The sequence below is a fragment of the Cupressus sempervirens genome, chromosome 5, assembly GCF_028749045.1.
Source record: "Cupressus sempervirens isolate cs-2001-9-10 chromosome 5, ASM2874904v1, whole genome shotgun sequence".
Taxonomy (NCBI): Eukaryota; Viridiplantae; Streptophyta; class Pinopsida; order Cupressales; family Cupressaceae; genus Cupressus; species Cupressus sempervirens.
In genome coordinates this window covers 1,052,796,000-1,052,809,280 of record NC_143122.1, presented here as the reverse complement: position 1 = coordinate 1,052,809,280, position 13,281 = coordinate 1,052,796,000, and the positions used below count along the sequence as shown (strand labels likewise).

Below are 13,281 nucleotides of genomic sequence, written 5' to 3'. Positions count from 1 at the left end.
GGATTGTATTGAACAATGTTGCATACATTTATAGCATGTTCATTTAAGAAAATGCCCTTACATACTATTGAAGAAAGATTGCTTCATGGATGAGTAAGAAGTCTTGTTTAGACTACTCACTGAAGGTAGTTAGGTATTTAAGGTTAAAGAAAAAAAAATTGCAACATATAGTGTGCATTAGAGTAGCCAAAATAGGCATGTAGAAATGGTAGAAACTAAAATTCTTGAAAAGCATGAAAGTCAACTCTGGGATTTCTTGCAATTGTTGGGAGATGTGAAAATGGATGATCATTTGTAGGTGTTTAAGTTGTATTATGGAATAGATAAAGGAATTCAGCTCATGCTCAAGTTATTAAAAAACCAAGATGGTGGAAGAGACTATAAAAGCAAATAATGAAAATGAAGTAAATGCAAGTGAAAACTATCAATTAATGAAGAGTATTTCCCAATAGCATTAGAAATACTTTCAATTTGTCGATGATAAATTGATAAACCACCATCTTTCAAAAAATGCACTCATTATAACATTAAAAATAATGGGTTACTATTGGGTGTAAGGGCAAGGCTCCCTCAAATCCCTTGCCCCCCAAGCAATCCTATGTTGTGGTTGTTGTGGTTCCTCCTATCCCACAGGAGTGTCAATTCCAACCAGCATAGGGATGCAACTAATGAACAAAGGAACTATTCCAGGGGTTTCATAGGTTTCAAACCCTACTAGCATGTAGGGGATAAAGGCAGTCACCAAGGCTTCTACCTTGGTTGGGGTATGTACTCCTCTTGCTGCTTCTTCCATCACACCATCAGCAGTGTGGCATTCTCATTGTCCTCTTGGACATGCAAAGATACCAAAGATGAAATGATAGGCTATAAGTCCAGAGGGTTTTCTATTTGACTTCAACCATGTTTCTACCTTATTGCAGAATAGCTACTCCTCTCTTGAGGACAAAGATGATATGGAAGAGTTCTCATGAACTTCCTATCATGGAATGTTCGAGGTCTCACAGACCTCCCCAAAAAGTATTATGTCCGAGATGTCTGTCATAGACTTGGTAATTTAGATTTCTCTGTCTGCAAGAAGTTAAAATTTCTGGTTTCATGCTTTCTTTGGCATGCCATGTCATTTGGTAGGATGGTGTAATGTCTTTTTCCCATCACAAAGCTGGTCGAGGTGGTGTAGTTACTGTCCTATCACCTTGCTTTCATTCTTCTATTATTTCGCACGGTTTTGACCCCACGCATAGAATTATTTGGCTTTTTCTTTCCATTAACAATCATTCTTTTGGAGTCATTAATTCTTATGCTTCCAATGATGCTGTGGAAAGATCCTAGATGTGGGCCTGGTTGGTTGACAATTTACCTCTAGCTACTTGTGTCATGTGTGGGGACTTTAATATGGTTGAAGTGGCATTTGACAAAGACAACATTCTACCTTTTTGCTAGATAGCTGGGGAAAGACAAACTTGGTATTACATGTGCAATAAATTGGGCCTTTTTGATCCAATACCAACTACCGCTAGGATAGTGGGGTTTGGCATGCTTGGTCCAACTTTCGAGCTGGCTTTGACTGCATATTAAAATGCTTTGATCATGCTATGATCACTGTGTAATATTTTTTCTCTTTCTTTGAGGATCAAGATTACCTATCATTCTCCTGCCAGATGTGACATTATTTGACCACTATCCTATTTATTTTGTCATTTCTTGGCAAACAACTATCTTGAAGGTTGCTAAGTCTCAGTTCTTCCTCAACACATTAGTGTTGATGCATGCTTCCACCATCTTGCACATCCTACATGTCTAGAATTTGGAGCCACATCCACATTCTCAAAGGGGATGGATTCAATAGTGGAATGATGCCATTACCAGAACTACTCGATTCCTATGCATCTATGGGTGTCAATTGGAAATGTTCAGGAAATGGTCATATGAAGCCAACACGCTTCCCCTCAAAAAAGCCTCTGAGGTTCTCACCCTCAATCCCTTTGATGTGGATTTACACATTCAACTTGCCAAGCTTCACCATGACAAACAAATTGCTGATAATTATGTTTCTCACGAAGCCCAAATCATAGCTTGTGTCCACTAGTTGGAGGTTGGTAACAAATCCTCGAAGGAGTTTTTTCAGGCTCTTCATGCTCATCATACCAATTTTGGGATTAAAAAGATCAAACAAGGAATTTTTTTTCTATCTAGTCTCCCTACCATTCTTGAAGAATTTGTTCATCACTATGAGAACGTGTTTGCTTTGTAAGGAAATTTGGTTGCTTGGGAGGAAGATCTCAAAAAGTGTATTCTTGTTACTCCAAACTACCTAGCAGTTGAGAAACGTGCTTTTTGTGAACAACTTCTTTCCCTCTAAGACCTTAAAGAGGTAGTCTATTCCATGGCCATTGACAAGTCTCCTAGGTGTGATGGATTTCCTTGTGAATTCTACAAACACCTCTAGGAGCATATAGGTCCTAATCTGCACAAAGTTTATCTTGAAGCCTATCATTCTAAAAGCTTAGGAGCCATTATTAAAAAAGGAAATATGAAATTCATACCTAAAGCTAGTGATCTAGAGAACATATGTAATGGGAGACCCATTACTCTTCTGAATGTGTCTTATAAGATTATTGCCAAGGCACTCTCTCTCAAAATCAAGCACATGTTGCCTTTAATTGTGCAGCTTGAGAAAACTAGCTTCATCAAGTCCAGATATATTCTTGATAACATCATTGCTATCTAGGAAGGAATGGAATGGGCTTGCAAATCCAATCAGAAGGCTATCTTTTTAAAGATAGATTTTGCTAAAGCCTATGATCACATTGAATGGCCCTTCATCTTGGCTATACTCTAGGCTCTAGGTTTTGGCCCCAATTTCCTTCAATCCATGGAGATGCTCTTTGGAGATGATAATGCTTTCATTACCACAAATAATTTGCAATTTGAGCCTTTTGGACTTTTTTGTTCAATCAGGCAAGGTTGCCCACTAGCTCCTGTGCTTTATGTCCTTGCTGCTAAAGGTTCTGGCAATTTGCTAGTGCATTCTATGTCCTCAGGACTAGTACATGGCATTTCCTTTCTTGAATCATCCTCCTAGTTACTCAATGGACACTTCATTGATGATTCCTTTCTTACTCTTTTAGAGGATGAAGAAAACATCAATAATGCTTTAAGTTTCTTGGAAACCTTTTGTCAAGCCTTTGGTTCTGCCATTCAATGGCATAAAACACTCTACTTTTGTTAGTCATTTTTGCTAGCTCCACCTTGGCTAAGCCAGTTTCAGTGGAAACGGTTCACAAACAAGGAAATCTTCTTCTTTCTTGGTATTCCTTTTACGTTCTAGGTGTCGCCTATGGAACTTTGGAATGCTGTGCTGGCCAAGATTACTAAGAAGCTTGACTACTAGATCACAAAGCCACTCTCCCTCGTTGGGAAATTCCAAATTTTCTCGAAGATTCTAGTAGCTACTCATGTGTATTACTCCTCCCATTGGGCTCCATCCAAAGCTTCATACATGAAGCTAGAAAAATTGCTCAAGGATTTTCTCTAGGCCTCTGGTTCTTATCATCATGGCTTTCACAGAGTTTCCTAGGATTTTTGTTTTCTCCCAAAAGAGTCTGATGGTCTTGGCCTACTTTCCACTCACAAACAAGGCCTTGCTCTCTGTGCAAAATGGATTATCAGGGCTATTTAAAGAGATGAAGCTTAGAATATTTTGGTTCGATACTCTATTTCTTCTAGCTTTCTTGTCAATAGGCCTACATGGAAGGGGATTGGTTTCCAAACCCTTCTCATCATGCATGAGCCAATGGCCATTCAAGGCTCATTTTTCATCAAGGGAATTTGGAAATCCTGGGAGGATATTAAGCCCTAGCTTCAATTAAATAGAGATGAATTTTGCAATGGCCTCTCCTTGAATCGGTAGAACATTTGGTGGTCTCCTCTATTTTCCATTTAGGGTACTCCCCTCACCAAGAATCAAGGGGCCAATGCTCTATATTTTTTTTAACATGGCATCAAAACTCCTAAGGACCTCTTTTCAAGGGTCACCATGAGTTTTTAGGACCTAGGAAGATATGCAAGTACAGTACCGCCTTATCTATTTAGATCGACAGACTTTTGACCTTTTGCTTTCTTCCATCCATGTTCACTTAGTTCATAAAGTGGGGATTCAATCTGTTCAACCTTCATGGCTTGATTGGAAGTTGTATCTTGCCACTCCATTTTCCAATTACAAGCCAAGTTTGGGATACAGATGGCTTTCACCTCATCTTTCAATGGTGGATACACTCAACTAGAGATGGCATTCGCAATCTTCTCTTTCTCAATGGAGAAAATGTTTTGATACCATTTCGAATGCTATAAGTGAACCCAAGATTGCACATTTTGCTTGGTGCCTAGCCTTCCAAGGTCTTCCCCTAGGGCCTCAGCTCAAACACATTGGGTTCTTGATCCTAGGTGTCCCTTTTGTGGACAACCAAAGTCTTTTTTGCATATTTTCTAGTTTTATAAGCATGCTCAAAATTATTGGCATTGGATTCATGATTTTTTTAAGCCATTCACGCCTGAGTTTTTTTCTTGGCACATGATCTTACTAGGTGACTCTCCCAGATTTCCTTAGAAGTTTGCCTAGATTTGGCATACGTTCAGGATGGAAATTCTATTTTCTCTATAGAAAGATAGGAATGTTGTTCTTTTTGCACACAATTTTTTGGATGTTAACATTGCTATGTACACTAAGGCATGGATTTGTAATAATGTAATTATGCAAATTTAGGTGCAAGCTAATAAAGTTGCCCATAAGGTAGCTCACCTGTAGGAGCTGCTAAGCCACTGGGGCAATGCTCCCTGCACTATTGCCAGAGTTCCTCTTGATGCCTTGGTAGATACCTCAATGCCTCATGGCCGCCATCCTCTGCACCATTCCTCAGGTTGCCACTAACACACCCCATGCTCCTAGGTTTCCCACCACTACTTTCTTAGTGGTGATGGTGATAGATGGAGGTGTCGCTCAACTTCCCCACTCCATGGTGGTTTTGGTTGGTCCCTTGCTCCTCCTCCTGGTACTCCATGAGCGCATTCTAGGAAGTGGCCTCGCCTAGACTTGGTGACCTCTCCTATGTGGCTAGAGGTTAAAGATGCAGAGGCTACCACTATTACTACTGCTACTGATGATGGCTGGACTATTCCTAGCCCACCCCCCGGTCCCAAAGATGATTGGGTTTTTCATGGCAGATGATCCACCACCCTCGGCTAGCACTCCTTTGGCAACCTAAGGTAGCCTTATATGTTTTTTTTTTTTATGAATAGTTTATGTTTCTGGTTGTGGCCATATTTCTAGTCCAGATTTGGCCATGTGAACTCATTCACGGGGTGATCTTGTATCCCCAACCCTTTTTTTGTGAATTGTAATGTAAGTATATTTTTTTAATAGAAAAGGACTATTCATCCAAAAAAAATAAAAAATTCCTTATGACATTTGGTGACAAAAATTTTCCAAAAAGGAACATGACATATGTAAATGCTAAAGATGTTGAAGATGTCCTTGAGAAAGTTGCAAAATTATTTCCTTGTGTCTATGAGGAAGATGTCATTTAAAAAGATTGTAAAGTTTAATAGTAAAGAAGCTTCTATGTCATAAAAGTTTTTTTAAAAAGTGGATTATATTTTCATCATGTTGGCTTAATTAATTCTTAATCTTTTAGTTTAGGAGACTTTTATGGGAAGCAATTAATGCACCTTATGAAGTGTACCCCTTTTTCTTGGAGGAATATATCTTTGAGTTCTATTGTCACTCTTATCTTTGTCACATATAGATATTCCATGATTGCTAACAGCCAACTCATGCTTATCTATTTTTAAAAACAATTGTCAAATATTACTTCTTTTTGATAAATGTCTAAAAGTACAATCTTTTTTTTGAAAAATCATATTAAAAAGACACACCAAATCAAGTACAAACAATATCATAGATACCTTGCATATCAATGCTAGTATATTATTGTTCAATTACCTCATAGTTCCAAGGATCAATTGTTTACACATTTTAGTATGATATTGTAATGATTGTCAATCATTAGATTATTAACTTTCTCCTTCAAAATATTTATCCCTTATTGTTCATCTATGAACCTGGCTCTTGTTGATAGATGAACATATCATAAATATTTTAAAAGAGAATCTTAATGATCCATTGAGTAACAATCATGATAGTACAATGAATGAAAAAGTGTATGAAAGTGAACCTTGGGAACTCTTAGATTTTTCAAATAATAGTATAGTAAGATATATATGCAAGGTGTCTAATATATATTATGTATTTGATTTTTTGTGTCTTTTCAATGTAGGAAGAAAATACAAAAGATAAAATTTGCACAAACAAAGAAACATGAGCTGGTGGTCAGTAGAGGACAAGCTACATGCAGCATAGATAAGTATCACATTAGAAAGAAAAAATACATTCATCTTAAAATAAGAAAGAACAAAGTGTCTATTATATTTTTTGTATTTAATTCTTTTTGTCTTTTTAATGTCAATGTACAGAGAAAAGGCAAAAGATAAAATTTGCACGAACAGAGAAACATGAGTTGGTGGTCAGTGGAAAACAAGTTACATGCATCATAGATAAGTATCACATTAGAAATAAAAAATACATTCACCTTAAAACATGAAAGAAAAAAATGGTGGTTGTACTATTATAGTCTTAAGACAAATGTCACTAATGTTCTTAAGATAATTCAATTGAAATGCTTTAACTTCAAAACCCTTTATTATTTACCTTAACTTTAACTTTGACATCTCTTATGAAAGTTTCATTTGACTTCTAATACTGAGAATTAATTGATCCTACTTGATAAGATTAAACCCTATTGTTCCTTCTTAAAACTATATTTGTTATTCAACAAGTAGTCCAGACAAGAATACTCACATATCCATGAAGCAATTTTTATGGAATGGTATGTGAGGATATTTAAAACAAGAGCTGGCATAGTTCCTATCATCTTTGACAAGACAATTTTTTTAGACATTTGATTAAGATATTTGTAAAAATATAGAATTAATTGTTAGAAACTTTAATTCTGAGAATAGGGTTGGGGTGTCTGCCCATATTTGACTTTCAAAAGGGAAGGCTTTAAATGGGCTCCATATAGATGAGGGGAAATCCATCCAATGCATTGCACATCACAATGCTAAATCTAAATACTTCCACCAAGACCACCAGAAGGATTGTGTTCCACTAAGGGTTTTCCATAGGTGATTTGGGTTCAAACTGGGTGCCTCAAATTGAGAACTTTTCAAACTACTTCTGTATAGATACTATGCAAATCTAGGTTTAATAGAGAAACACCAATGATAACAATATTATAATGAATATAGGGAGGCAATTACTAAGGTGAATGTAAATGTATTAAATGGATTAACTATAGTTGTCAAGAGCAAGGTTGAGCTTATTAGAAGGAAGCAAGTTAGAGAATATCGATCAAGATTTCCAAAAGTTAAATAAGAGTTGTTGTTTCTATCAAGGTAATATGCTTGTTCTTTATATGTGTATTCGGAAATGTGTCATTTCTATCAAGACAATTTGGTTTGTTCATATTTGATCTTGAAATGTATCTTTTTAATGTGAATGTACAAAGAAAAGATCTAGAACCTTTGAATGTTGAAAAATAGAGAATATAACATAGCAGAATACTTAGGAAGTGAGCATAGACACCTCGACCATTCCATTTATAATTGAACTAGTAATAAATGTATAGAGCATTCTAGAGAAAAATTTGGTTGTGTATTAATGGTTGTAGGTGAGAAAAATGGCTATAGCCAGTAGTGGACGGCTGCACATTTTTACATGTGTTTCTAGAGGCTTCTCTAGTTTGTGCCAATCAAGTTGGTGAGTAATTAATTTACTTTAACATCCCCCCTAAATTTATTACAATAGCTATAGTAAATATATACTATTTAAATATCTCCTCATAATCTACATATGTTGGGTCCCAGCCTAAAGCCTTGTTAGGTACCCATTTACTATCAATTATCTCCTAAATACAATGGTTGGAATTCACAAGAATCCCCCTAAATGAAAACCATGAGAAAATTATGTCACCACTCTTAAGCCCAAAAGATGTTGAAGAGATACAAACTTGGCTTTTCTTAAGGCCTTGGTGAATAAATCAGCAATTTCGTCCTTTGTCTTGCAATATTGAAAATGAATCACCTATTGTTGGATGAGATGCTTGATATAATGATGATAGACCTCAATATGTTTGGTGCAAGCATGAGACACTAGATTCTTAGACAATGAGATAGTACTTTGATTGTCACAAGGAAGTAGAGAAGGTCTTGCATGACGTTACTTGAGGACTGATGGGATAGTTCATAGCCAAGTGATTTCTTTTGCTACTTCATTTGTCATAGTATATTTAGTGTCTCTAGTGGATAGAGCAATGGTAGATTGCTTTTTAGTGCGCCAAGAAATGGGACCTACACCAATATAGACAACATAACCTATTGTGGACTTACGATCATCTGTGCATCCTGCCCAATTAGAATCTAAATAGCCAATAAGGGAAATATCTCCATGAGATGAATAATAGATGCCCATTGTTAAAGTCCCTTTCACATATCTTTGTATTCTTTTAGTTGCTATCCATTGTGGGACTTTAGGTCAACTCAAAAATCTAGAAAATACACTAACTGCAAAATAAATATCAGGACGAGTGTGTGTCAAATATACAAGACTACCAATCAATTGCCTATATAAGGTAGGATTAACATCTTCAGCTTCCATGTCCTTGCTTAATTTTAATCCCTAAGTAATTGGAATAGACACACTTTTACAATCTATCATTCGAAACTTCTTCAATAAGTCTAGGGCATACTTAGTTTGAGTAAGATAAAAACCATCATCCTTTTGCCATACTTGTATACCAAGAAAATAGTGTAGAAAACCAAGATCTGTCATCTCAAATGTATCTTGCAAGCTTAACTTTATGCTACTGATTTTATCCATGCTATGTCTTGTGATAATAAGATCATCAACATAAAGCACAATTACAATGATATCACCACCATCAAATTCTTTCACATACAAATTTGGATCATGAGGACTATTATGGAAGCCTTGAATTTAAAATATTCATCAATTTTAGCATACCAAGCCCTTGGAGCCTGTTTGAGACCATATAAAGACTTCCTTAATTTACAAACCAAATGTTTTTTCCCTTGAATTTTAAATCCTTGTAGCTGAGTCATATAAATATCTTCATTAATTTCACCATTCAAAAATGCATTTTTAACATCCATTTGGTGTAGAGGCCACTTAAAATGAGCTGCTAATGCTATAATAGCTCTAAAAGTACTAATCTTTGCTACTGGGGCAAAAGTTTCTGTGTAATCAATCCCTTCCTTTTGTGAATACCCTTTGGCCACTAGTCTTGCCTTATGTTTTTCAATACTCCCATTTGACTTGAACTTGGTCTCATAAACCCATTTATTGTTAACCAAAATCTTACCTTTTAGCAACTCTACCAATTCCCAAGTGTTGTTCTTTATCAAGGAATCATACTCATTTTTCATAGCTTCTTCTCATTCATGTTTTCCTTTGGCCTCTTCATATGTTTGAGGATCATTAGTCTTCATTATGGTGGTCATTAAAGCATAATTAATTTGATGAGTCCTTTGATAAATTTCTTGAATACTCTTGGTCTTTGGAGGATGACTAGATTCTTCATCCATGTCAAAGGGTTCCTTAGAACTTTCAGTAGTTTCAAAATTATTAGGATCTTCATGATTCTCAATGGACACATTTGGAATAGGAGGGGATATTGGCATATCATCAAACCCCTCATTAAACTTGACATCCCTACTTGTAAACACATCTTCCACACTAGGATCATACAACCTATATCCTTTCCTTTGGTCATCATACCCCACAAAGATGCACTTAATGCTTTTCTTATCAAATTTCTTTTCTCTAATCTCATCTAGTACATGGGCATAGGCTTTACATCCAAACACTCTAAAATACTTAACCTTAGGTTTTCTTCCACTCCAAGCTTCTTCAGGAGTAATGTTTTGCAAAATGTTTGTGGGAGATCTATTCAAAACATGAGATGCGGTATTAATAGCTTCAGCCAATAGAAACAAAGGAAGATTCTTAGATTGCAGCATACAACGTGCCATTTCCACTAAAGTCCCATTCTTCATTTCAACAATACCATTTTGTTGAGGAGTATATCTAATAGTCATCTCTCTTTTGATCCCATGATGCTCAAAAAATGATTTGAACCTTCAGTTCTAATTCTCTTGATCTTATTTCCACTTTTATTTTCTATAAGAGCTTTAAACATTTCAAATTTTTTAAACACTTCATCCTTTTGTTTCAAGAAATAAACCCAAACTTTCCTTGAAAAATTGTTAATAAATATCAAGATATACCTAGCTCCTCCCATTGATGTTGGATTCATAGGACCACACAAATCACTATGGATAAGCTCTAGACTTTTCTTTGCTCTCCATGTAGACCTCTCAAAAGGGTCTCTATGTTGTTTACCAACCATGCATCCTTCACACACATTTGTATTTAATTTTATCCAAGGTAATCCATCAACTATATTCATCTTTTAAATCATAGCCAAACTTTGATAATTTAAATGATCATATCTTTGATGCCATAACTCACTTAAGGATGATCTTGTAGTGATATAAGCCTTCTTATCAACACTAGCTTGAAATTTATATAGTCCATCATTCTCAACTCCTCTAGCCACTATTTTGTATCGATCATTAATATTCTTGATTAAACACTTATCTAAATAAAACTCCACCTTATATCCATGTTGAGTTATTTGACTCACTAATAGAAGATTCTTGGCCAACCTACGTACAAAATTCACATTAGTTATTTCCAAATTTTTACCATCATTACGTTTCATTGAAATTGTACCTATTCCATCTATGTCATGTGAACCATCATCACCAAGAAATATTTTTGTACCTCTTGTTGCTTCTAAAGAGCTAAAGATATTTTTGTTGTGAGTCAGATTTTGGCTAGCTCCTGAATCAATATACCATGCGTTACTTAAATCACCTTGAGTAGCCAAAGAGGCTATCATTATATGATGATCACCCTCTTCTTGAACAAAATTTGATTGCCTTCTTTGATTAAATCTATTTTTCCATTTCTTAAAACATTGATCACTTTTATGCCCTTCTTTTCCACACTTGAAACATTTGATAGTATTTGCTCCTTTGAGATTATTATTGTAATTTATTCCTTCATTTTGTGGTCTTTGATAATTTTTCCTACTTTGATTATCTCTTTGTTGAGACCATTGTCTTTGATTATTTCTATATTGATTCCCTTGATTAGGTCTTTGATTTTGATATGTTCTTTCTTGATTATAATTCTTGTATTTCCCTCTAGTTACAAATGCTTGACTCTCGCTAGACTCACTTGTAAACTTGTGAAGCCTTTCTTCTTCATTTAACAAGCACCATACATTTCTTACAGTTTTATATTTTCAAATTTGTCAATTAATTCTAAAGTACAAATGAAATTATTATACTCCTCTGGAAGACTTTCAGTTAAAAATTCTATGATTTCAACATCTTCATACTCAACCTTCATCATTGCAAGCTGATTTCATAAGTTTTTCAATTTAGCAATATTATCATTCATGCTATCTCCTACTTTCATTTTCAAATGAGTTAATTGCCTCTTAATATCCATTACTTTTAACTTACTTGTTCTTTCATACATTGTTCGTAAAATTTCCCATATTGTCTTTGTTGTTGTTAAACCTTGAACATGAGGCCTAATCCCTGGACTAATTTTCCACAAAAGTGTAGCACGTGCATTCATATCCTTTTTATTCCATTTCTTAAGTTCATCTTGATCCTTTGGTTCTTGTTCTGTCACTACTTCCTTTAAGTCTTTCATTTGTAAAATTAACTCCATCTCACATTTCCAATTAGCATAATTTGAACCATCCAATTTTCCACTAACCACAAGATTAGACATCTCACCAGCCATAGTTAAATTTTTAATCATTTACCAACACACATGCACACAATCACATAAGCATCAGGTATCTAACAAAGACCATGCCTCATATTGGCCTTCTTAAGAACCTATCAAAACAAAGACTTCCAAAATTACCACTTTCAACTTCCCACACAAATCTTTCAAAGTGCTATTAGAAGAATAATAACTTTGACATACACTCAATTCTCACAATCTTGCATAAGAAATCCATCTTCACAAATTTGAAATAAGTAAATGATCATTAACAACTTTAGATTTAGAAAAACATTTGGTAGTTCATTGCTTATTTTAGTGGTACAATAGAATAGAGAAAGCTTAGTATTAAAACAATAAGCATTACTACCCCATACAACACTATACTCTTTTATCCTTCAATACATACCTCTTAGAAACTCAAATGTGATCTTTGACCAATAATATTTTTTGCTCCTCCAAGAATGGCTACAACAGATCTCGCTTTCTTTAGCACTTTATCTTTCTTCTCTAAGATGATGCCAACTCCAACAGTTCAAAGAAACACTCAACTCCAACAGTAGCTTGTAGATTTATAACAACTATCTCCTTCAATTCACAAAACAAAACAAAACATTCACCAATCCTTAGTCATGGCTTTGCTACCATGAAAAAAAGAGAGAATATAACATAGTAGAATACTCAAGAAGTGAGCATTGATATCCTAGCCTCAACCATTCTATTTATAACTGAATTAGTAATAAATGTACAGAGCTTTCTAGAGAAAAATTTGGTTGTCTATTAATGGTTGTAGGTGAGAAAAACAACTGTAGCCAATAGTGGATGGCTGCACATTTTTAGATGTATTTCTAGAGGCTTCTCTATTTTGTGCTGATCAAGTCAGTGAGTAATTAATTTACTTTAACAAATGTGACACCTTCACCATAAAAATTAAAAAACTTTCTGGTTGCAAGATTATAATTTTAAGACAAATGCTTGTGATGCTCTTAAGACCAGTCAATTGAAACACTTTAACTTCAAAACCCTTTATTATCTACTTTAACTTTGATTTGTCTTATGAAAGTTTCCATTGACTTTTAACACAAAGAATTAATCAAGTGGAACTTATGAGATTAAACGCTATTGTTTCTTCTCAAGAGAAGAAGAGTTACATATCCATGAAGAAGTCTTTCTAGATAATGGGACCATAATGAACAATATTTATTTAGGAATGAAAAATTATTTAGATTTCCAATTGGCCATTTAAGAAAAGATCCTAACATACTATTAAATAAAGATGG

General features: G+C 35.0%; 1 pseudogene; it reads right to left on the bottom strand.

Moving 5' to 3' along the window:
• LOC149559565 (uncharacterized) overlaps nt 1-12,016 on the bottom strand; it is a 59,105-nt pseudogene extending 47,089 nt beyond the window's left edge.
• Nucleotides 12,017-13,281: the final 1,265 nt, after the last annotated feature.